This window comes from Triticum dicoccoides, chromosome 5A, assembly GCF_002162155.2.
Source record: "Triticum dicoccoides isolate Atlit2015 ecotype Zavitan chromosome 5A, WEW_v2.0, whole genome shotgun sequence".
Taxonomy (NCBI): Eukaryota; Viridiplantae; Streptophyta; class Magnoliopsida; order Poales; family Poaceae; genus Triticum; species Triticum dicoccoides.
The window spans coordinates 698,000,437-698,028,353 of NC_041388.1; positions in this window are offsets into that span (position 1 = coordinate 698,000,437).

Genomic DNA, 27,917 nt, shown 5'->3' on the forward strand with positions numbered 1-27,917 from the left:
ACGGAAAAGTAAATAAGCGAAGAACAATATATGAAAGCACGTAGGCAATGGATTGGTGATAGAGAATTATGCCGGATGTGGTTCATCATATAACAGTCATAACCTAGGGTGACACAAAACTAGCTCCAATTCATCAATGTAATGTAGGCATGTATTCCGAATATAGTCATGCGTGCTTATGGAAAAGAACTTGCATGACATCTTTTGTCCTACCCTCCCGTGGTAGCGGGGTCCTAGTGGAAACTAATGGATATTAAGGCCTCCTTTTAATAGAGTACCGGACCAAAGCATTAACACATAGTGAATACATGAACTCCTCAAACTACGGTCATCACCGGAAGTGGTCCCGATTATTGTCACTTCGGGGTTGCCGGATCATAACACATAGTAGGTGACTATAGACTTGCAAGATAGGATCAAGAACTCTCATATATTGATGAAAACATAATAGGTTCAGATCTGAAATCATGGCACTCGGGCCCTAGTGACAAGCATTAAGCATAGCAAAGTCATAGCAACGTCAATCTCAGAACATAGTGGATACTAGGGATCAAACCCTAACAAAACTAACTCGATTACATGATAAATCTCATCCAACCCATCACCGTCAGCAAGCCTACGATGGAATTACTCATGCACGGCGGTGAGGATCATGAAGTTGGTGATGGAGGATGGTTGATGATGATGATGGCGACGGATTCCCCTCTCCGGAGCCCCGAACGGACTCCAGATCAGCCCTCCCGAGAGAGTTTAGGGCTTGGCGGCGGCTCCGTATCGTAAAACGCGATGAATCTTTCTCCTTGATTTTTTCTCCGAACACGAATATATAGAGTTGGAGTTGGCCTCTCTACTTCTTCATTTTGCTTTTCCTTCGAGCTTCGGCTCGATGAGCCCGTCAAAAATCTCTTCATTATTTTCTGAAAAATTCTGAATTTTTTTAGTAACTTCAAATAAAATTAAACCAAACTCAAAAAAATTGATAGCAACTGCTCCTACAAGTGCCTAGAGCCTATATCATGCATTAGAACTACTTGGAACCATATAAATTTGACATGCAAGCTCAATAACATGGTCACCTAAGCAGCACAAATTTGCAATGAATAAAGCACTAGAACAAAAACTAATTGGACTAATGGAGGAGTCACATACCAAGGAACAATCCCCCAAAGCAGTTTTGTGAGAGGTGCTTTGAGCAAGGAGATCGAAAATCGCAGCAAAAGGGGCTAGAACTCGTGCTTGAGCTGGATAATGGTGTTTGTGGGAGGAAGAAGTAGTGTGTGGGTGCAGGAATAAGTGGAGGAGGGCCACCATGGGCCCAGGAGGCAGGGGGCGCGCCCAGGAGGGTAGGGCGCGCCCTCCACCCTCGTGGCCAGGTGGATGCCCCCCTGCTGTGTTCTCGGTGCCAAATATTCTCAAATAATCCAGAAAAATCATATTTAAATTTTAGGGCATTTGGAGAACTTTTATTTTTGGGGTATTTTTATATTGCACGGATAATTGAGATAACAGATAGAAAACACTAATTTTATTTTATTTAATATAAATAACAGAAAGTAAAAGGAGGGAACAGAAGGTTGTGCTTTCTAACTTCATCCATCTCATGATCATCAAAAGGAATCCATTAACAAGGTTGATCAAGTCTTGTTAACAAACTCATTTTGAATAACATGGAACCGGAGAAATTTCGAATAACACTATGTTACCTCAACAGGGATATGCACGTCCCCAATAACTAGAATATCATATTTCTTCTTGACAGTGGGAAGAGGAAATTCAAAACCTCCAAAAATAATCGATGGAACTTTTCCAATAGAACTAATACTATGAACTTGAGATTGTTTCCTCGGAAAGTGTACCGTATGCTCATTACCATTAACATGAAAAGTGACATTGCCTTTGGTGCAATCAATAACAGCTCCTGCATTATTCAAAAAGGGTCTTCCAAGAATAATAGACATACTATCGTCCTCCGGAATATCAAGAATAACAAAGTCCGTTAAAATAGTAACGTTTGCAACTACAACAGGCATGTCCTCACAAATACCGACATGTATAGCAGTTGATTTATCAACCATTTGCAAAGATATTTCAGTCGGTGTCAACTTATTCAAATCAAGTCTACGATATAAAGAGAGAGGCATAACACTAACACCGGCTCCAAGATCACGTAAAGCAGTTTTAACATAATTCCTTTTAATGGAGCATGGTATAGTGGGTACTCCTGGATCTCCTAACTTCTTAGGTATTCCACCCTTGAAAGTGTAATTAGCAAGCATGGTGGAAATTTCAGCTTCCGGTATTTTTGTTTTATTAGTAACAATTTCTTTCATGTACTTAGCGTAAGGATTCATTTTGAGCATATCAGTTAAACTCATACTGAAAAAGATAGGCCTAATCATTTCAGCAAAGCGCTCAAAATCCTCATCATCCTTTTTCTTGGATGGCTTAGGAGGAAAAGGCATGGGTTTCTAAACCCAAGGCTCTCTTTCCTTACCGTGTTTCCTAGCAACAAAGTCTCTCTTATCATGACATTGATTCTTTGATTGTGGGTTATCAATATCAACAGCAGGTTCAATTTCTATATCATTATCATTGCTAGGTTGAGCATCATCATGAACATTATCACTAGTTTCAGGTTCATTACCAGATTGTGTTTCAGCATCAGAAATAGAAATATCATTCGGATTCTCAGGTGTTTCAGCAATAGGTTCACTAGAAGCATGCAAAGTCCTATCATTTTTATTTTTCTTCCTTTTAGAAGGACTAGGTGCGTCTATATTATTTCTCTGAGAATCTTGCTCAATTCTCTTATGGTGGCCTTCAGGATACAAAGGTTCCTAAGTCATTTTTGCCAGTTCTAGTAGCCACTCTAACAGCGTAGTCCTTACTCTTACTATTCAATTCATTGAGCAAATCATTTTGAGCTTGAAGTACTTGTTCTACTTGAGTGGTAACCATAGAAGCATGTTTACTAATAAGTTTAAGTTCACCTTTGACATTAGCCATATAATCACCCAAGTGTTCAAGCATATCAGCATTGCGTTTTAATTCTCTACCAAAATAAGCATTGAAGTCTTCTTGCTTAACCATAAATTTATCAAACTCATCTAAGCATGGGCTAGCAAACTTGGTGAATGGGATTTCAGCTTTATCATATCTATAGAGAGAATTTACCTTTACTACCTGTGTCGGGTTATAAAGACCATGTGTTTCTTCAATAGGTGGTAAATTGAGACCATGTATTTCTTCAATTGGAGGTAAATTCTTAACATCTTCAGCTTTAATACCGTTTTCTTTCATGGATTTCTTTGCCTCTTGCATATCTTCAAGACTGAGAAATAGAACACCCCTTTTCTTCGGAGTTGGTTTAGGAATAGGCTCAGGAGTTGGCTCAGGAAGTGTCCAATTATTTTCATTTGTCAACATATTATTCAATAGAATTTCGGCTTCATCTGGTGTTCTTTCCCTGAAAACAGAACCAGCACAACTATCCAGGTAATCTCTGGAAGCATCGGTTAGTCCATTATAAAAGATATCAAGTATTTCATTTTTCTTAAGAGGATGATCAGGAAAAGCATTAAGTAATTGGAGAAGCCTCCCCCAAGCTTGTGGGAGACTCTCTTCTTCAATTTGCACAAAATTATATATATCCCTTAAGGCAGCTTGTTTCTTATGAGCAGGGAAATATTTAGCAGAGAAGTAATAAATCATATCCTAGGGACTACGCACACAACCAGGATCAAGAGAATTAAACCATATCTTATCATCACCCTTTAATGAGAACGGAAATATTTTAAGGATATAAAAGTAGCGAGTTCTCTCATCATTAGTGAACAGGGTGGCTATATCATTTAATTTAGTAAGATGTGCCACAACAGTTTCAGATTCATAGCCATAAAAAGGATCAGATTCAACCAAAGTAATTATATCAGGATCAATACAGAATTCATAATCCTTATCAGTAACAAAGATGGGTGAAGTAGCATAAGAAGGATCGTATTTCATTCTAGTATTCAGAGTTTTTATTTTAAGCTTAGCTAATAATTTCTTGAGATCACTTCTATCATTGCAAGAAAGAAACTCTCTTTTAGTTTCTTCATCCATAACATAGCCCTCAGGCACAACAGGTAATTCATATTTATTAGGAGAGCCTTCATAATCACTTTCATCAGTATTATTAGTTTCAATAATTTCATTCTCTCTAGCCCTAGCAAGTTGTTCATCAAGAAATTCACCGAGTGGCACAGTAGTATCAGGCATAGAAGTAGTTTCATCATAAGTATCATGCATAGCAAAAGTGGCATCATCAATAATATGCGACATATCAGAATTAATAGCAGAAGCAGGTTTAGGTGTCGCAAGCTTACTCAAAACAGAAGGTGAATCAAGTGTAGAGCTAGATGGTAGTTCCTTACCTCCCCTCGTAGTTGAGGGATAAATCTTGGTTTTTGGATCTCTCAAGTTCTTCATAATGATAAGCAGATATAAATCCCAAGTCACTCAAAGAATAGAGCTATGCTCCCCGGTAACGGCGCAAGAAAATAGTCTATATAACCCACAAGTATAGGGGATCGCAACAGTTTTCGACGATAGAGTATTCAACCCAAATTTATTGATTCGACACAAGGGGAGCCAAAGAATATTCTCAAGTATTAGCAGCTGAGTTGTCAATTCAACCACACCTGGAAACTTAATATCCGCAGCAAAGTGTTTAGTAGCAAAGTAATATGATAACAATGGTAACAGTGACAAAAGGTAATGGTAGCAAAAGTAATATTTTTGGGTTTTGTAGTGATTGTAACAGTAGCAACGGAAAAGTAAATAAGCGAAGAACAATATATGAAAGCACGTAGGCAATGGATCGGTGATAGAGAATTATGCCGGATGTGGTTCATCATATAACAGTCATAACCTAGGGTGACACAAAACTAGCTCCAATTCATCAATGTAATGTAGGCATGTATTCCGAATATAGTCATGCGTGCTTATGGAAAAGAACTTGCATGACATCTTTTGTCCTACCCTCCCGTGGTAGCGGGGTCCTAGTGGAAACTAATGGATATTAAGGCCTCCTTTTAATAGAGTACCGGACCAAAGCATTAACACATAGTGAATACATGAACTCCTCAAACTACGGTCATCACCGGAAGTGGTCCCGATTATTGTCACTTCGGGGTTGCCGGATCATAACACATAGTAGGTGACTATAGACTTGCAAGATAGGATCAAGAACTCTCATATATTGATGAAAACATAATAGGTTCAGATCTGGAATCATGGCACTCGGGCCCTAGTGACAAGCATTAAGCATAGCAAAGTCATAGCAACGTCAATCTCAGAACATAGTGGATACTAGGGATCAAACCCTAACAAAACTAACTCGATTACATGATGAATCTCATCCAACCCATCACCGTCCAGCAAGCCTACGATGGAATTACTCACGCACGGCGGTGAACATCATGAAGTTGGTGATGGAGGATGGTTGATGATGATGATGGCGACGGATTCCCCTCTCCGGAGACCCGGACGGACTCCAGATCAGCCCTCCCGAGAGAGTTTAGGGCTTGGCGGCGGCTCCGTATCGTAAAACGCGATGAATCTTTCTCCTTGATTTTTTTCTCTCCGAACACGAATATATAGAGTTGGAGTTGAGGTCGGAGGAGCTCCAGGGGCCCAGGAGGTAGGGGGTGCGCCCAGGGGGCAGGCACGCCCCCACCCTCGTGGCTAGGGTGTGGGCCCCCTGGTCTTGATCTTTTGCCAGTTTTTTTATTATTTCCAAAAATTGTCTCCGTGAAGTTTCAGGTCATTCTGAGAACTTTTATTTCTGCACATAAATAACACCATGACAATTATGCTGAAAATAGTGTCAGTCCTGGTTATTTCCATTCAAATCATGCAAGTTAGAGTCCAAAACAAGGGCAAAAGTGTTAGGAAAAGTAGATACAACGGAGACGTATCAGTATTGGAATCCGGATTTTATTGGCCTACTCTCTTGAAGGATGCCCACAAGTTTGTCTTATCTTGTGATGAGTGTCAAAGTATAGGTAATATAGGTAAGCGTCATGAAATGCCTATGAACTATTCACTTGAACCATTTGATGTTTGGGGATTCGATTACATGGGACCTTTTCCTTCCTCCAATGGGTATACACATATTTTGGTTGTTGTTGATTATGCTCCTAAATGGGTAGAAGCTATTCCAACCAGTAGTGCTGATCACAACACCTCTATTAAAATGCTTAAGGAAGTTATTTTCCTAAGGTTTGGAGTCCCTAAATATTTAATGACTGATGGTGGTTCACAGTTTATTCATGGTACTTTCCGTAAAATGCTTGCCAAGTATGATGTTAACCATAGAATTGCATCACCTTATCATCCTCAGTCTACTGGTCAAGCTGAACTTAGCAATAGAGAAATAAAATTAATTTTGCAAAAGATTGTCAAGAGGTCCAGGAAGAATTGGTCTAAGAAATTAGATGATGCACTTTGGGCTTATAGAACAGCATAGAAATCCTATGGGTATGTCTCCTTATAAACTGGTTTACAGAAAAGCTTGTCATTAAAGCATATTGGGCCATCAAAGAGCTTAACTATGATTTCAAACTTGCTGGTGAAAAGTGGTTATTTGATATTAGTTCTTTAGATGATGGAGAACCCAAGCTTATGAAAATGTAAAATTATTCAAAGAAAAATTTAAAAGATGGCATGACAAACGAATCCAAAAGCGTGAGTTTAAAGTCGGAGAATATGTTCTTTTGTACAACTCTCATTTCAGATTCTTTGCAAGAAAACTCCTCTCAAAATGGGAAGGCCCCTATGTTATCGAGTAGATTTATTGGTCTGGAGCCATCAAAATAAATAATGCCGAAGGTACTAACCCGAAGGTTGTTAATGGGCAACGAATAAAACATTATATCTTCGGTATGCCCATTAATGTTGAAAGTAATATTATCCAAACTTTGACACCAGAAGAACACATAAAAGAATCCTTCTGGAACACTCCAGAATCGTGAAAATAAGGAGGTACATTATACGGTAAGTAAACGGACTCCGAAAAATTTGCAAAAATATTTTTATCAGTTTTGAAATATTTAGAAAAATAGGAAAATAAGAAACTTCCACGAAGCATACCCTGGTGGGCACAAGACACCAGGGCGCGCCAGGAAAGACTCCGTTTTTCTTCCGTTTGCTTGTTTCCCAAAAAAATCTATATATACTCCCCGAACCTATTAATCACCGTATCATAGAGAAATCCCTTGTTCTTCTTTCTTGATGTTTTTTGCGCAGTTATGAAAATATGACGTCCCAAGACTCGGACGGAGAGAGCTATGTGACACTGATAACCCACAAGTATTGGGGATCAATTGTAGCCTCTTTCAATAAGTAAGAGTGTCGAACCAAACGAAGAGCTAAAGTTAGAAAAAATATTCCCTCAAGTTCTATCGACCACGGATACAACTCTACGCACGCTTGACGTTCGCTTTACCGGAAACAAGTATGAAACTAGAAGTACTTTGTAGGTGTTTTTGAGTAAGCTTGCAAGAAAGTAAAGAACACAAAAATAAAAGCTAGGGGCTGTTTAGATAAAGACACAACTAAATTAGTTTTAGTAGAGAGCTTTTGTCAACAAGAAAGTTATTTGTCCCTAGGCAATCGATAACTAGACTGGTAATCATTATTGCAATTTTATTTGAGGGAGAGGCATAAGCTAACATACTTTCTCTACTTGGATCATATGCACTTATGATTGGAACTCTGGCAAGCATCGGCAACTACTAAAGATTCATTAAGGTAAAACCCAACCATAGCATTAAAGTATCAAGTCCCCTTTATCCCATACGCAAACAACCTACTTACTCGGGTCTGTGCTTCTGTCACTCACGCCACCCACCATAAGCAAATCATAAGCATATTGCAAACCCTATAGTGGGAATCCCTCACGCTTGCGGGACACGGAGAGCACCATAGGACAGCACTAATAATAAAACATACAACTCAAACCAATCTTGATCATCAAATAGCCATTAGGACAAAACAGATCTACTCAAACATCATAGGATAGCCATACATCATTGGGAAATAATATATAGCATTGAGCACCATGTTTAAGTAAAGACTACAGCAGGTAAGAGAGAGGTTACACCGCTGCATAGAGTGGGGAAGAGTTGGTGATGATGGCGGTGAAGTTGTTGGTGAAGATGGCGGTGATGATGATGGCCCCGGGTGGCACTCCGGCACCACCGGAAGCAAGGGGGAGAGGGCCCCCCTTCTTCTGATGAAGCAATCTCCGACAATCTACGATATACCGGAGCATTGTCAAATCTGGATGGGAATCTGGACGAGTTTAGGGCGTGGTCTCCAGAGCCCAGCTCGGAGGTCCTTTGGAAGATCGAACCATTCATTTACTACGGAATTCCCATATCTACCACCTCTCCAAATTTCAGCTCGATCCGACGGTTCAAACTCCAGGAACCTTTCGATGAGTGGACCAATTTTCGGATCCGTTTTCTGCGCGAATACGGATCCGACCTGAATTCATGTTTCTTTATGAACGTGATATTGGACAACCTTTTTGGCGGAATTCTCTTCTAGGGTATTGTACATTGTTTTTAAACACGTGCCCATAAATTTTTAGGCCTCCCCTGAGGTCATCTTCATCATTATGCTGGTGTCAAACCAGTCCGGCAATATTGCTCCAAGGCTGCCGACCTGCGCTAGACACGTCGTCACTTTGTTGAGCTGAGCTCAACTTCTTCGGATCATCATCTCGACAAGCCGAACAAGAGTCCGGCATCATGAAGGATAAATCATCACCAACATCGCCGCCCCACGGATTACACGGAGCGGGCATATCGGCATCGCCGCATGGTCACTTCATCAAGCCGGCATCGACCACGTCACGACCTGCATCGGCAGGGCCGCACTATTGCTTCTTCATGTGTCCATCACACCGACCTACTTTGACTCATCAGCTGACATCGAGGCTTCGACATCTCGGTTGGACGGGGGGCTTCGCCATCTCTTCATCAACCTACTCCAGAGACTTCGGCGTCACTAGTCGACCAGCTCCGTCACGTTAGCTGGACCGAGGGCTTTGCCTCGGCGAGCCAACCTTTGCCAGCATCGCCATACCGTTGCTTTATCGCCCATCAGGCAATGGGTGCGCGGATAGACTCCCGATTTCAGGAGTTGCTTTTCTTCAGAATGCTACAACAAATAAACCAGGTGCTATTAATCCTAACAATTTTTGCTTGTTGGGTTTATTTTTTCTTAAGGTATTATTACTCTGGTTTGTTCCATCATATGTACGCAGGTCTATCAAATGGTGGCCGCATTAATGATGGTCGCATGGTGGTTCGGTTAGTTTCCGTATATAGTCCGGCGAATGCCGCATGCGGAACTCGGACCGACCTGTGAATTCAGGCTTTGCCACGCCTTTACCGCATCACGCCGACGCCCGGCATCAACATTGACTTTGACGCCAGGCCATATTTCTTTTATTACTCACTTTGCATAAATTATTTATTATGCAACATTTTTTGATTATCATTACTATTATCTCCGGTTTGCACTATTTTTTGTGCATACGAAAATGATCCGGATTGGGCAGTATCGTCAACTCGGCGTTCTGACATACCACGTCACCTCGGCTGGACGGGGCGCTTCGTCAACACTTCATTACCCCATGCCGGGGACTTCGGCATCACTCTGCCGGCCTGCATTGACCGTGCTATGTCACCACTTCGGAGTGCCGAGCCCTTTGCTCCACCACCTCGGGACCGGCTTGGGGGATGGTACCTTGTCCCGCATCAAGCTCGGACCGCGTCATCAATACCGAACACATTAACCAGCCAAGTGGCCTTCCTGCTCAAAATTTTAAATTTTTAACTTGTGTTCGGTTCGACCAAGCATTATACTTTTTTTGAAAAAAAGTTGCTTGTAAAAAATTTCCCTGTCCAAACTTTGTTTGTGATGCACAAATTGAAATACCCCGTTTATTCGGGGGCTTCCTTTATGAAGCTTTTCGTCTTGCATATGACTATACTTGTACGGCTTCGTTCCTTGTTCGTGTATTACGCCACAATATGCACCATATTGACTTAAGCGATTTGCAAGCTGGGTTGCCTGGCTACTGTGCTTACCCTTACGTTCCCGATTGTTCGGCTAGGGAGTAAAGGGAGCACCTCTGCGATTGTCACGACCGGGTCCTCCGAGCTCTGACCTCAGACTGGATGAAGCCAAAAGCTAGCGCTCTTATTGTTTTCAATCATGGTCGGCACACAACGGAACTCATGAGTACAAAAAATCTAATGCACAAGTCTCATAGTAATAATGAGCACCGAAGAAAGGTATCGGTGGGGGTACTATTTTCTTCGAAGATGCTTCTTACACTTCGTCTGTAATATAGCATAAGTTCCCTGAGTGTGCTTTGTCTGTTACAGCCTTATGGCCCGGTTGCCTGGTTACCAGAAACACTGTCGATATTCTCGACAGGTGGAGTACATAACACTTTTCGGTCCTTGAACGAAGAGGGAGAAGCCGACGGTCGGTTAAGACGCATTTAAAGTTCGGGTGAACAAATATATGATATTAGTACTTCGGTACATACAATCATTATACATAAAATTCTTTTACCCAAGTCACTTGGGGGCTCTTAAATATATATGAGTCGTTTTATAATAAGTGTTCTTCTTCTTAGTTGTTGCAAAGTTTTTATTACTATTATTATTCATCACTCCTTTTTTCGACACGAGTGTGTGGTCACTAGCCGGGGAGCCTAATTTCTCTCTCAAAGCCGCTAGAGTTTAGTTTTCTAAACTGGCCTAATGAGAAGTACTCTGCCTTCGGGATAGGAGGCTGAAGTCGTAGGCTGACCCGCTTGAAGTCTTGAGATAGGATGTGTCATGTTAAATCATGACAGAAGCACTCTTTTTTTCTAAGACCAATTTTCGGATTAGCACCGAACACTTGATCTTGTTCGGACGTCAAGTTTTTACTAACGTTTTTTGGTTTTCCAAGCTTATCACACTTTTAAACTATTTGTGTGTTTTCAGCACAAGTCTCACAGTGCAACGCCGGACACCTTTACAGATTCGGCAAAAACATTCTCGGATATTACTATATATGCATCGGTTTCGAATTGTGTCTTCGATCAATAGTTGGGTTGCCCGGCTCCAGCACTTGCTTCCTACGTTCCGCTTTGTTCGGCTAGGCGTGCAAAGGGAGAACCACTGCGATTGTGCTTCTAGCTCACATTGTTAAGCACCTCAGTGGAGAAAGCCAAAAACTGACTGTCACAGTAAGTGTAAACTGGTCAGCGATCCGATGACTGTGTTAAATGACGGGCCATTCATAACAATGGCCGAAGTGTTTACGACTTGACCTCGACTGTCGCCGAACACTACCGGGGGCTATTTACTGGCCTCCCAAAATAAATCCTCGATATTTTGCTCTTACATTAGAGCTGAGGTTTCATGATCATGCTTAGCATGACAACCCAAAGAAAGGAACCGATAGCGGGACTATTTTCTTTGGAAGACATTTCTTATGTTAAACAGTAATATAACATATCTCTCTGCGTACCTTTGTTTATAAAACCATATGGCCAGATTGCCTTGTTTGTCGTAAATCTTTGCCCTCATAAAGGCTTTATAAAGTAGGAAAAACACTCCTCGGCTACTGGCCGAGGAGGTGGAAGCCGATGGTCGGTCAGCAAAGTTTTGTACAATGCGGATCCGAGCATTAATGACGTAAAGTACTTGGATACATAGAGTCATTACACGTAATTTGTGATTTTACTATGGATATCGATCCTTAATTCGACCACCCGTTCCCGCATTAAGGCTCGGGGGCTACCAGGCTTCGGGCTTATTATTTACAAATATTAAAGGGGCACATCGATCCCCTGATCTGGTGTTGCCACCCGACCAGTGTCTCGGGGGCTACTGCATTGCCTGTTCAATGCAGAAAATTTTAAGTGCAATACAGTTTCCGACGAGATTTTGATCCTCAGGTTGGTCGGCCGCACCCAACCTGAGTCTCGAGGACTGAGCATGCTGCTTTTTGTGTCCCGAAGTATTCTGCCGAGCTAGGACTTGATCCTCAGGCCAATTTTACAAATCAACCTGAGTCTCAGCGGCTACTGGGATCAGCGGTCTTACATCATCCTTCAGGTGCATCTCGGGTTTTAGACCGATACACACCTTGAGGGCTACTGGCTATATATCTTGGCGGAGAATAAATTGCACCAATCAAAAACATTGACAAAAAATCGGCCCACAGTCGGGGTGGTGCACCACCTCGGAAGCAGTCCGGCATAAAGCTCGAGCGCTAGTGGCTGTCTCCATAAAGGGCATTTCCTGCATTAAGCTCAGCTAAACTCCTTCAACTTTTTTGAACCAAGGTGATTCATGACAGTCCGGCGTTGGAGCTTGGACATAGTCCGGCGTTGGAGCTTGGACACAGTCCGGCGTTGGAGCTCGGATCCATTTTGGCATTGGAGCTCGGAAGTAGTCCGACATTGGTGCTCGGCTGCAAAAGATACCTCGAATGTAGTCCGGCGTTGGAGCTCGGACGCAAGAGGACACTGCCTCCCAGGAACAACTTCAAACCCGAGGTGTGGCATAAAAATAACAAGGCATTGATAAAGGCCGGAAACTTAAAGGGGCTCCTCGGATACCCGACGTATAAACTCGTTGAATGCATTTCGGTGATCCTCAAGATCGAAGATGAGAAGATTTGTTGAACCAGTTTTCAAGACCGACAACCAAAGATGAAGAACAGTTCGGAAGAATCGAGGAGCGTCCCTAACTTGAAGACCGGTTCAGGGGGCTACTGACGGTGTCCTGGACTAGGGGGTACTCAACACATCATCTCCCGATCTGTTAGATTGGGCCGAGGATCCCCATGGCCGTATACTCATGGGCCAGTTCGGACAGCTGCCGCATACAAGGAAGATTCCACAAGACTTGGCGATCAAGACAAGGACTCCTCCCCACCGGCGTATTCGGCTAGGACTCTTGTTATCCTAGGCCTCTGGTGCATTATATAAACCGAGGCCAGGCTAGTCGATAGATATATACAACATACAATCATACCATAGGCTAGCTTCTAGGGTTTAGCCTCTCCGATCTCGTGGTAGATCAACTCTTGTAATACCCATATCATCAAGAATAAATCAAGTAGGACGTAGGGTTTTACCTCCATCAAGAGGGCCCGAACCTGGGTAAAACACCATGTCCCCTGCCTCCTGTTACCATCCGCCTTAGACGCACAGTTCGGGACCCCCTACCCGAGATCCGCCGGTTTTGACACCGACAGGGATTGACAACCCCTTTAACATGCCGGGTTGTGAGTTGTTGTTATTTGTGTGCAGGGGTTGTTTACGTTGTGTTGCTTGGTTCTCCTACTGGTTCGATAACCTTGGTTTCATAACTGAGGGATATACCTACCGCCGTTGTGCTACATCATCCCTCCCTCTCTGGGAAATACCAACGTAGTTCCAGCTGCCATCAAGGAGAATTTCTGGCCCCGTTGCCGGGGAGGATCTTCAACATAACCAGGTTCCTAATCAGAAATCTCATCTCCTTGCAATTTACATTATTTGCCATTTTCCCCTCATTTTCCTCTCCCCCACTTCACAAAAATCTATTGTTTTATTCGCCTCTCTTTTTCCGTTTGTCGTTTCCTTGCTGGATCTGTTTTTGTGTGCTTGCTTGTTTGCGTAGTCATGATGACTCAAAGAAAATATTGTGATGTTCCTTACCCCAATTTTTTCTTGAAATTGAGAAAAGTACTAAGGAGTATATGACTAAACAATTTGAGCATAACAAGTATTTTACTGAAGAACATAAGGATCACTCTATTGTTCTAGATGCTATCACAAAACAACTTGACGATATTAGTAGAGAAGTTTGTGATCTCCAATCTAAGTATGCTTTTGCTGAAAGTTTGCTAGGAAAAATATCCGATGCACAAGCTACTTTAGTAAATCAAATGGCTGCTAAACCAATCTCATTAGAAGATAAAAGTGATGAAGATCTTAAAATGATTGATGTTTCTTCTATTGATTCCTTGTTTAGTAAAATTAAGAATGATGAAAAAGGGACTGGAGAAGAGTCAACTTTAGGTAGAAGGCATCCCAATATTTCGGAGGGTGAAAATCTTGTTGAGAAAATTGATGAAAGTGGGTTTGGAGAGACCAAAACTTTAGCCAGTGATGCACCCGCTATTTCGGATTACAAAGACTTTAATTATGATAGTTTTTCTTTGATTGATTGTATTTCTTTGTTGCAATCCATGATAAATTCACCCCATGCTTATGAACAAAATAAAGCTTTTACAAAACATATTGCTGATGCTATGATGAAAGCTCTTGAAGAAAAATTGGAATTAGAAGTTTCAATTCCTAGAAAATTGTATGATGAGTGGGAACCTACTATCAAAGTCAAGATTAAAAATTATGAATGTTTTGCTTTGTGTGACTTGGGTGCTAGTGTTTCCACAATTCCGAAATCTTTATGTGATGTGCTTGGTCTTACCAATCTTGAAGAATGTTCCTTGAATTTGCACTTGGCGGATTCCACTATTAAAAACCCTATGGGAAGGATTAATGATTTTCTTATTCTTGCAAATAGGAATTATGTAACCATAGATTTTATTGTTCTTGATGTTGATTGCAATCTGTCTTGTCCAATTATTCTTGGTAGACCATTTTTACGCACTATCGGTGCCGTGATTGATATGAAAGAAGGAAATATTAAGTTCCAATTTCCTTTGAGGAAATGTATGGAACACTTTCCTAGAACTAGAATTAAGCCACCTTATGAATCAATCATGAGGGCATCTTATGGATAACCAAAGATGACAAAACTTAGATCCTTGATTTATGCCTAGCTTAGGGTGTAAAACTATAGCGCTTGTTGGGAGGCAACCCAATGAATACATTTATTTTTGCTTTTTGCTTGCTGTTCTTCTGTGTTTACACAATTATGCTACTGTTATGGTTTTGTTTTTTATGTTTTAATTAGTGTTTGTGCCAAGTAAAGCCTTTAGGATCTTCTTGGGCAATACTTGTTTGATCTTGCTGAAAAAAAACAGAAAGTTTGCGCTCATGAAATTAATTTTCGTATTTTACCAGAGAGCGATAAAATACCCATTCCAATTGCAGTGGATCAATATACAAATTTCTCAGGTCTTCCTATTTTTTCAGAGTTTTTGGAGTTACAGAAGTACTCGAAACAGTCAGATTGCTACAGACTGTTCTATTTTGAGAGATTCTGTTTTCTTTGTGTTGTGTGCTTATTTTGACGGCTCTATGGTTTTCTTTGATGAGTTTTTACCATAGAAAAGTTGGAATACAGTACATATAATACAAAAACAATACATGAATTGGTTTGGTACAACACTTATAGTAGTGGTTTATTATTCTTATACTAACGGATCTCACGAAGGCTTTGTTGAGTTTTGTGTGATAGAAGTTTTCAAGTTTTGGGTTATCTTACGATGGATGAAGGAAGGATGTAAGAGCCTAACCTTGGGGATGCCCCAGCATCCCAAGCTATTATTCAAGAATGAGCAACCAACTAAGCTTGGGGATGCCCCCGAGTGGCATCCTCGCTTTCTTCCAACAACTATCGGTATTTTACTCGAGACTATATTTTTATTCGTCACATGATATGTGTTTTGCTTGGAGCGTCTTCTATGATATGTGTCTTTGCTTGATTTTTTTGTGTTTTAAGTTATCAATCCTTACTGGACACACCTATTTGAGAGAGCCAAAATTATGTCATGACTTGTTAGAATTGCTCTCTATGCTTCCCTTAAATCTTTTATGAGCTTGGACTTGCTCTAGTGATTCACTTATATTTTTTTGAGCACGGTGTGCTTAGTATTTTTGAAGAAATGCTCTCTTACTTCACTTAGATTTGTTTGAGAGTTAGTAAAGTTTTGAAGAAATTCTTTCTTGTTTCACTTAAATTATTTTGGGAGAAAGAAAATTTGTTATGCTCATGATCTTCACTAATATTTGGTTGAGCTTATGAAAAGCAACTCATGAAAATTAGTCCCAAAGTGATAGATATCCAAGAAGGATGAAGTAAAGAAAATGTCATGAAGATCATTGGACAAAATAAACTTATTCTTAGTACTCCCTCCATTCCTAAATAATTGTCTTTCTAAAGATTTCAACAAGTGACTACATACGGAGCAAAATGAGTGAATCTACACTCTAAAACATGTCTACATACATCCGTATGTTGTAGTCCATTTGAGATGGCTAGAAAGACAATTATTTGGGAACGGAGGGAGTAATAGATTTGAGATATGATGATGTGATATGTGAGTTATATTGATGAGTTATTGTGTTCTAGTAAGAATATGGGTGTTAAGGTTTGTGATTCCCTATGCAAGTACGAAAGTCAATAGTCATGCAATGAAAATTATATCCTACTTGTGGTGCATTATTCTGTGTTAATTATGCTTAATGCTTGCTTATGACATTATTCGTTTCTTGGTTGGTCTTTTTCCAATCTTTTGCTAGCCTTCATTTTGCACTAAGTATGACCTCTACTTGTGCACCCAAAATCCTTTAAACCAGTTTTGCCACATGAGTCCACTATATGTACCTATATGCGGTATTATTTTGCCGTCCTAAGCTAATTTGCATGTGCCATCTCTAATTTTCAAAATAAACTTCTCTTTTGTGTGTTTGTTTCGCTCGCGGAACGGTGAGGGGTGGCTAATATTTTCCATGCTAGATGTGTTATTCTCAAGACGAGTGTTTATTCACTTGTCATTGCACGAGAGTAAGGCAAAGGTATTAGGGATGCCCAGTCCCAAAATGCAAAAAGAAATGAATTTACTTTATGTTGTCAAATAATAAATTCCTTGGAAAGTGTTAGTATGGAGGGCGCCCATGAATACGGTTAGCCATGGATAGTGAAAGTTATGGTGGAAAAAGGAATAAACTTTATTTGTTGTTTGGGAACTGCCTATGATATATCTATGCATGGAAAGTATTGGGAACTCTAAGTCGTTTCCGTTGGTGGGATGGATACACCTCCCAAACTGTTTTTATCTCAAAAAATTCGCATTGAGCTCTGGCACCTCTGCAAATCCCTACTTCCCTCTATGAAGGGACTTTCTTTTACCTTATGCAATTTTTATTTTGAGTCTCCATCTTCTCTCATAAAAGCACCAACTACAAGGCAATATGATCGTGCTCAAGTATTGGGTGTAGTTAATATTCGAGTGTGTTTCATGAATTGATCAATGTTAGAGCATGATAGGCTAGGGATAACTTATTTAAGCATTGGTATTTTGAAAGACATGGTTGCTTGATGATATGCTTGAGTATCTAAATTATTATGTCAAAACTAGACTATTGCTTTGAATCACATAAAAGTCAAAATGTCCATGCTATAAAGAAAAGAATATGATATGACTTGATAAACAACACTCCACATCAAAAATTCTGTTTTTATCACTTACCTACTCGAGGACGGGTAGGAGTTAAGCTTGGGGATGCTGATACTTCTCCAACGTATCTATCATTTTTTATTGGTCCATGCTGTTTTATTATCAATCTTGGATGTTTTATAATCATTTTATAGTCATTTTATATCATTTTTTGGTACTAACCTATTGACATAGTGCCCAGTGCCAGTTCCTGTTTTTTCCATGTTTTTTACATCGCAGGAAATCAATATCAAATGGAGTCCAAATGGCACGAAACTTTACGATGATTTTTTATGGGCCAAAAGGAAGCAGATGGGCCCTGGTTGCACCTGGGGGAGTCCCAAGGAGGGGACAACCCACCAGGGCGCTGATACGTCTCCAATGTATCTATAATTTTTTATTGTTCCATGCTATTATATTATCAACCTTGGATGTTTTATATGAATTTATATGCTATTTTATATGATTTTTGGGACTAACCTATTAACCTAGAGCCTAGTGCCAGTTTCTATTTTTTCCTTGTTTTTGAGCATAGCAGAAAAGGAAAACCAAACGGAGTCCAATTGACCTGAAACTTCACAGAACTTATTTTTGGATCAGAAGAAGGACAGGAGTAAAAGAGTTGGGCCAGAAGAGTCTCGAGCTTCCCACGAGGGTGGGGGGCGCGCCCACCCCCTGGGTGCGCCTCCCTGCCTTGTGGACAGCCCGAAGACCCCCCTGCCTTGTTTCCGACTCCAACACCTCTTATATAACCCAAAACTTCCAGAAAGAAACCTAGATCGGGAGTTCCGCCGCCAGAAGCCTTTGTAGCCACCGAAAACCAATCTAGACCCGTTCCGGCACCCTGCGTCGGGGCTGAGGGTATGTACCAGTAGCTATGTGTTTGATCTCTCTCTCTCTATCCCTCTCTCGTGTCCTTGATATCGCACGATCTTGATCTATCGTGAGCTTTGCTATTATAGTTGGATCTTATTATGTTTCTCCCCCTCTACTCTCTTGTAATGGATTGAGTTTTCCCTTTGAAGCTATCTTATCAGATTGAGTCTTTAAGGATATGAGAACACTTGATGTATGTCTTGCATGTGCTTATTTGTGGTGACAATGGGATATCACATGATCCACTTGATGTGTGTTTTGGTGATCAACTTGTGAGTTCTGTGACCTCGTGAACTTATGCATAAGGGTTGGCACACGTTTTCGTCTTGACTCTCCGGTAGAATATTTGGGGCACTCTTTGAAGTTCTTTATGTTGGTTGAATAGATGAACCTAAGATTATGTGATGCATATCGTATAATAATACCCACGGATACTTGAGGTGACATTGGAGTATCTAGGTGACATTAGGGTTTTGGTTGATTTGTGTCTTAAGGTGTTATTCTAGTACGAACTCTATGATAGATTGAACGGAAAGAATAGCTTTGTGTTATTTTACTACGGACTCTTGAATAGATCGATCAGAAGGAATAACTTTGAGGTGGTTTCGTACCCTACAATAATCTCTTCGTTTGTTCTCCGCTATTAGTGACTTTGGAGTGACTCTTTGTTGCATGTTAAGGGATAGTTATATGATCCAATTATGTTATTATTGTTGAGAGAACTTGCACTAGTGAAAGTATGAACCCTAGGCCTTGTTTCCTAGCATTGCAATACCATTTACACTCACTTTCATCATTATTTACCTTGCTGTTTTTATATTTTTCAGATTACAAAAACCTTTATCTACCATCCATATTGCACTTGTATCACCATCTCTTCGTCGAACTAGTGCACCTATACAATTTACTATTGTATTGGGTGTGTTGGGGACACAAGAGACTCTTTGTTATTTGGTTGTAGGGTTGTTTGAGAGAGACCATCTTCATCCTATGCCTCCCATGAATTGATAAACCTTAGGTCATCCACTTGAGGGAAATTTTCTACTGTCCTACAAACCTCTGCACTTGGAGGCCCAACAACGTCTACAAGAAGAAGGTTGTGTAGTAGACGTCAAGCTCTTTTCTGGCGCCGTTGCCGGGGAGGTGAGTGCTTGAAGGTATATATTTAGATCTTGCAATCAAATCTTTTAGTTTCTTGTTTTATCACTAGTTTAGTTTATAAAATAAAATTACAAAAAATGGAATTGAGTTTGCCTCATACGCTTCATCTTTTTAATATTTTTCGTGAGAATGATGGAAAGGAAAATTGTGCTCAAGTGCTAGAAGAAGAAGTCTATAAAATGTTTGGGACTAAATCTTTGCATGATGAGCATGATTGCAATGTTGTTAGTATGAACTCCTTGAATATTCATAGTACTAATGATGATTGCACTAGTCATAATGAAAATGTCTCTTATAAGCATGTCAATTTTTGTGGAGTGCATAGGGTTTGCAAGTACACACCAAATAGGGAAGATAGATTTTGTAAGAGGAATAATTATTTGGAAACCAAGTGGTTGCAAGAAAGGCTAGATGTTTGTGCTGAAAATTTAAACTTTCTTAGCCGTACTTGTGAAGTTTGCAATGAACATGGTCATTTAAGTCTCCAATGCAAATTGTTTCATGATCGAATCGTGTCCAAGAATTGTGATGACTTGATTTCCCTTGCATATCATAATGAACTTAGTTTGCTTTTGGGTATGAAGAAATGAAACTTATAACTAAGGATCTTCCAGAATTTGTCCTTGATAAAGTTCTTGATTTTGATCTAGAAGAAATTTTTATGTATTGTGCGGTGAATTGCATTGAAAATCCTTATATTGCCAATTACATAAAGACAAGAAAACAAATAGAAGATGAAGATAATACTAATTAAAGGGAAGAGACTTCCTAATATTCTCCTATAATTTCTTATGATGAATCAGGTAACGAGGAGGAGCCTCCTATTCAACCAATCTCATTAGTAAGGAGCTCCGAAAAGAGGATTAAACCCACACATGATGTGAAGAAGAAAAAGAAAAGATGGAGAAGCAAAGGTAAAAATGTATCCCTCCCAAATTATGTTGCTCCTATTACTCATTATTATGATGATAATTGCTATACTATTGGTGCTATCCATACTATTAATGATGAGAGTGATTATACTTATGATATGAAAAGGCCCAAGCTTGGGGATGCTATGTTTGATGATAATGACAAGTTTGAAAATATATTTGCTGCAATTAATGTTTGTCCCAAGCTTGGGGATGCTATCTTTAATGAAGATGATATTTGTAGTCTCCCAAGTTTAGATATGCAAATTTATTATGATGATAGCATGCCTCCTACTTATGATGATTATATTGATGAAAGTGGGTTTGGAAGAGTGTCAACTTTAGGAAGTAATGATACCACTATTTTGGAGGATGTTGAATCTTGTTGTGATAATTATGAAAGTGGATTTGGGGAGGTCATGACTTTATTTAGTAATGATTCCACCATCTTGGAAGAGGTTTCAATCGATTATGATGAGAACAAAGTTGCTACTTATGATGATTATTGTGATGACACTTATGCTATAAAAAAGTAGTGATGATTATATTTATAAAACTTTTCATGATTGTGATTACCCTTTTCCTGAACATTACTCTTTTAATGTGGAAACAATTTGTAGTATTTGAGTTTCTTATGATACTCCCACTATTCCGAATGAGAAGAATTTTGCTTACGTGGAGAGTGGTAAATTTTCTATGCTTGTAGATCATGAAAGAAATGCTTTATGTGATGGTTATATTGTTGAATTCATTCATGATGCTACTGAAAATCATTATGAGGGAGGAATATATGCTTGTAGGAATTGCAATAATATCAAGTTTCCTCTCTATGTGCTTAAGGTTTTAAAGTTATGCGTGTTTTGCCTTTCTATGCTAGTTGATTATTGTTTCCACAAGTTGTTTGCTCACAAAATCCCTATGGATAGGAAGTGGGTTAGACTTAAATGTGCTAGTCATATTCTTCATGATGCTCTCTTTATATTTCAATTCTTATCTTTTATGTGAGCATCATTGAAATCGTCATACCTAGCTAGGGGCGTTAAACAATAGCGCTTGTTGGGAGGCAACCCAATTTTATTTTTATTTCTTGATTTTTGATTCTGTTTTGTAATAAGTAATCCATCTAGCCTCTGTTTATATGTGGTTTTATACTTTTAATTAGTGTTTGTGCCAAGTAGAACCTTTGGAAAGACTTGGGGAAAGTCTCTGATCTTGCTGTAAAAAACAGAAACTTTAGCGCTCATGAGATTTGCTTCCATTTTTTACTGGAGAGTGCTATTTAGTTAATTATTTTTGCATATGATTAATAGATAAATTCCTCACGTCCATAAATTTATTTTAGAATTTTTGGGGTTCAAAAATTATTCGAAACGTACAGATTACTACAGACTGTTCTGTTTTTGACAGATTCTGTTTTCATTGTGTTGTTTGCTTATTTTGATGAATCTATGAGTAGTATCGGAGGGCATGAACCATAGAGAAGTTGGAATACAGTGGATATTACACCAATATGAATTTATAATGAGTTCACAACAGTACCTAAGTGGTGATTTATTTTCTTATACTAACGGAGCTTACGAGTTTTCTGTTAAGTTTTGTGTTGTGAAGTTTTCAAGTTTTGGGTAAAGATTCGATGGACTATGGAATAAGGAGTGGCAAGAGTCTAAGCTTGGGGATGCACAAGGTATCCCAAGGTAACATTCAAGGACAACCAAGAGCCTAAGCTTGGGGATGCCCCGGATGGCATCCCCTCTTTCATCTTTATTCATCGATAACTTTACTTGGAGCTATATTTTTATTCACCACATGATATGTGTTTTGCTTGGAGCATCATTTATTTTATTTTGTTTTTCTCGTTGTTTGAATAAAATACCAAGATCTGAAATTATTAAATGTTAGAGAGTCTTCATATAGTTACATAATTATTCGACTACTCATTGAGCTTCACTTATATCTTTTGGAGTAGTTTGTCATTTGCTCTAGTGCTTCACTTATATCATTTTAGAGCACGGCGGTGGTTTTATTTTGAAGAAATAGATGAACTCTCGTGCTTAACTTATATTATTTTGAGAGTCTTTAGAACAGCATGGTAATTTGCTTTGGTTATGAAACTAGTCCTAATATGATGGACATTCAAGATGGGTATAATAAAAACTTTCATATAAAGTGCATTGAATACTACGAGAAGTTTGATACTTGATGATTGTTTTGAGATATGAAGATTGTGATATTAGAGTCATGCTAGTTGAGTAGTTGTGAATTTGAGAGGTACTTGTGTTAAAGTTTGTGAATCCCGTAGCATGCACGTATGGTGAACCGTTATGTGATGAAGTCGGAGCATGATTTATTTATTGATTGTCTTCCTTATGAGTGGTAGTCAGGGACGAGCGATGGTATTTTCCTACAAATCTATCCCCCTAGGAGCATGCGCGTAGTACTTTGTTTCGAGAACTAATAGATTTTTGCAATAAGTATGTGAGTTCTTTATGACTAATGTTGAGTCCATGGATTATACGCACTCTCACCCTTCCACCATTGCTAGCCTCTCTAGTACCGCGCAACTTTCACCGGTACCATAAACCCACCATATACCTTCCTCAAAACAGCCACCATACCTACCAATGGCATTTCCATAGCCATTCCGAGATATATTTCCATGCAACTTTCCATTGTTCTGTTTATTATGACACGCTTCATCATCGTCATATTGATTCGCATGATCATGTAGTTGACATCGTATTTGTGGCAAAGCCACCATTCATAATTCTTTCATGCATGTCACTCTTGATTCATTGCACATCCCGGTACACCGCCGGAGGCATTCATATAGAGTCATATTTTTGTATCGAGTTGTAATTCTTGAGTTGTAAGTAAATAAAAGTGTGATGATCATCATTATTAGAGCATTGTCCCAATAAGGAAAGGATGATGGAGACTATGATTCCTCCGCAAGTCGGGATGAGACTCCGGACGAAAAAAAAGAGAAAAAAAGAGGCCATAAAAAAGAGAAGGCCAAAAAAACAAAAAAAATTGAGAGAAAAAGAGAGAAGGGGCAATGCTACTATCCTTTTACCACACTTGTGCTTCAAAGTAGCACCATGATCTTCATGATATAGAGTCTCCTATGTTGTCACTTTCATATACTAGTGGGAATCTTTCATTATAGAACTTGGCTTGTATATTCCAATGATGGGCTTCCTCAAAATGCCCTAGGTCTTTTTGAGCAAGCGAGTTGGATGCACACCCACTTAGTTTCTTTTGTTGAGCTTTCATACACTTATAGCTCTAGTGCATCCGTTGCATGGCAATCCCTACTCACTCACAATGATATCTATTGATGGGCATCTCCATAGCCCGTTGATACGCCTAGTTGATGTGAGACTATCTTCTCCTTTTTTTTCTCCACAACCACCATTCTATTCCACCTATAGTGCTATGTCCATGGCTGACGCTCATGTATTGCGTGAAGATTGAAAAAGTTTGAGAATATCAAAAGTATGAAACAATTGCTTGGCTTGTCATAGGGGTTGTGCATGATTTAAATATTTGTCTGGTGAAGATAGAGCATAGCCAGGCTATATGATTTTGTAGGGATAACTTTCTTTGTCCATGTTATTTTGAGAAGACATAATTGCTTAGTTAGTATGCTTGAAGTATTATTATTTTTTGTCAATATTAAACTTTTGTCTTGAATCTTATGGATCTGAATATTCATGCCACAATAAATAAGATTACATGGATAAATATGTTAGGTAGCATTCCACATCAAAAATTCTGTTTTTATCATTTACCTACTCGAGGACGAGCATGAATTAAGCTTGGGGATGCTTGATACGTCTGCAATGTATCAATAATTTTTTATTATTCCATGCTATTATATTATCAACCTTGGATGTTTTATATGAATTTATATGCTATTTTATATGATTTTTGGGACTAACCTATTAACCTAGAGCCCAGTGCCAGTTCTTGTTTTTCCTTCTTTTTGAGTACCGCAGAAAAGAAAAACCAAATGGAGTCCAATTGACCTGAAACTTCATGGAACTTATTTTTGGACCAGAAGAAGGACACGGAGTAAAAGAGTTGGGCCAGAAGAGTCTCGGGCTGCCCACGAGGGTGGGGGGCGCGCCCACCCCCCTGGGTGCGCCTCCCTACCTTGTGGACAGCCCATAGAACCCCCCGCCTTGTTCCCGACTCAAACACCTCTTATATAACCCAAAACTTCCAGAAAGAAACCTAGATCGGGATTTCCGCCGCTAGAAGCCTCCGTAGCCATCGAAAACTAATCTAGACCCGTTCCGGCACCCTGCCAAAGGGGGGAATCCCTCTCCGGTGGCCATCTTCATCATCCCGGTGCTCTCCATGACGAGGAGGGAGTAGTTCACCCTCGGGGCTGAGGGTATGTACCAGTAGCTATGTGTTTGATCTCTCTCTCTCTCTCGTGTTCTTGATATCACACGATCTTGATGTATCGCGAGCTTTGCTATTATAGTTGGATCTTATGATGTTTCTCCCCCTCTACTCTCTTCTAATGGATTGAGTTTTCCCTTTGAAGTTATCTTATCGGATTGAGTCTTTAAGGATTTGAGAACACTTGATGTATGTCTTGCATGTGTTTATCTGTGGTGACAATGGGATATCACGAGATCCACTTGATGTACATTTTGGTGATCAACTTGCGAGTTACGTGAACTTGTGAACTTATGCATAAGGGTTGGCACACGTTTTCGTCTTGACTCTTCGGTAGAATCTTTGGGGCACTCTTCGATGTTCTTTGTGTTGGTTGAATAGATGAATCTAAGATTGTGTGATGCATATCGTATAATCATACCCACGGATACTTGAGGTGACATTGGAGTATCTAGGTGACATTAGGGTTTTGGTTGATTTGTGTCTTAAGGTGTTATTCTAGTACGAACTCTATGATAGATTGAACGGAAAGAATAGCTTTGTGTTATTTTACTACGGACTCTTGAATAGATCGATCAGAAGGAATAACTTTGAGGTGGTTTCGTACCCTACAATAATCTCTTCGTTTGTTCTCCGCTATTAGTGACTTTGGATTTACTCTTTGTTGCATGTTGAGGAATAGTTATATGATCCAATTATGTTATTATTGTTGAGAGAACTTGCACTAGTGAAAGTATGAACCCTAGGCCTTGTTTCCTAGCATTGAAATACCATTTACGCTCACTTTTATCATTAGTTACCTTGCTGTTTTTATATTTTCAGATTACAAAAACCTTTATCTACCACCCATATTGCACTTGTATCACCATCTCTTCACGGAACTAGTGCACCTATACAATTTACTATTGTATTGGGTGTGTTGGGGACACAAGATACTCTTTGTTATTTGGTTGTAGGGTTGTTTGAGAGAGACCATCTTAATCCTACGCCTCCCACGGATCGATAAACCTTAGGTCATCCACTTGAGGGAAATTTGCTACTGTCCTACAAACCTCTGCACTTGGAGGCCCAACAACGTCTACAAGAAGAAGGTTGTGTAGTAGACATCAGGCGCCAGGAGGCCCTGGCGCGCCCTGGTGGGTTGTGCCCACCTCGGGTACCCCAGACCACCTCTTTGCTCTATAAATACGCCAAAAATACCAGAACCCTATGGGAGTCGACGAAATATTCATCCAACTGCCGCAGAGTCCAGAAACACCAGATCCAATCGAGACACCATCACGGAGGGGTTCACCACTTCCATTGGTGCCTCTCCGTTGATGTGTGAGTAGTTCTTTGTAGACCTTCGGGTCCGTAGTTAGTAGCTAGATGGCTTCATCTCTCTTGCTCTTGATTCTCAATACAATGGTCTCTTGGAGATCCATATGATGTAACTCTTTTGCGGTGTCTTTGTTGGGATCGATGAATTTCGAGTTTATTATCATATCTATGTTTTTATATCCATGAAAGTATTTGAGTTTCTTTGATCTCTTTTATGCATGATCTCTTATAGCCTCATATTTCGTCTCCTATATTTGGGATTTGTCTGGCCAACTCGATCTATTTATCTTGCAAGGGGAAGAGGTGCCCGGTAGTGGGTTCGATCTTACTGTGTTTGATCCCAGTGACAGAAAGGGAACCGACACGTATGTATCATTGCTACTAAGGATTAAAAGACGAGATCTATATCTACCGCCATATAGATAAACGGATATTGTCTACATCATGTCATCATTCTTATTGCATTACTCCATTTTTCCATGAACTTAATACACTAGATGCATGCTGGATAGCGGTCGATGTGTGGAGTAATAGTAGTAGATGCAGGCAGGAGTCGGTCTACTAATCTTGGACATGATGCCTATGTAATGATCATTGCCTGGATATCGTCATAATTATTTGAAGTTCTATCAATTTCCCAACAGTAATTTGTTGACCCACCATTTGCTATTTTTCTTGAGAGAAGCCACTAGTGAAACCTACGGCCCCGGGTCTTCTTCCTCATATATTTGCCTTTGTGATCTACTTTTTCCTTGCTTTTATTCTAGGGATGGCAATGGGTAGGGTATGGGCGGGTACAACCTCCTTCTGCCGAAACCCATACCCATAGAAACTTTTTATACCCACCCACTTTAATACCCATGGGTATAAACTGACACCCATGCCCATACCCATCAGGTATCCTATACCCAGTGGGCATCCATTGGGCACAATATATAGCATTCAAATTCTTAAGAGGTAGAGAAATGAGTTCAAAATTCAAGTGATCATGCTAGAGTAGTATAGCACGTATGTGGCCTCCTCCAGTGGGTGGCCTCTTGGAGGCATCAGGGGAGTATGAGCAGCGGTTGGTGGAAGGCCGACGTAGTGGAAGGCGGTGGTGGGAATTGGGGATCGCTAGATCGAGTGTTCGACAAGAGTCTGGTAGAGAAAGGGTCGATATTTCATCTTTTTGAGGAGTCACATAGGACGTATGAGGAGTGGCGAGCAGGTGATTATGAGCCTATGAGCTATGACTTGTTTAAGGAATACGAGATTTAGGGTTGGAACCTATGAGTTGGATGTTAACCCCACATGTTATAGGAGTTATTTTCATTTATTAATTTTTTCTGGGTATCCATTGGGTAACCCATGGACACAATTTCTTACCCATGCCCTACCCATATATTTTGCGGGTATGGGTACCCATTATCTGTGGGTAGAAAATCTCTTCAAGTCTTGCCCATACCCATTTTTCGGGTAGGGTACCCGCGGGTACCCATACCCATGGGCAAAACTGCCATCCCTATTTTATTCTCAGATCTATTAAACCAAAAATACAAAAAAACTTTGTTGCACTTTATTTTATTTGCGATCTATTTATCCAATCTATTACAACCTTTTTACCGTCACGCACCAATTTCTGGCGCCGTTACCCGAAAGGGATTGACAACCCCTTTAACACGTCGGGTTGCGAGGTGTTGTTATTTGAGTGCAGGGGTTGTTTATGTTGTGTTGCTTGGTTCTCCTACTGGTTCGATAACCTTGGTTTCATAACTGAGGGAAATACCTACCGCCACT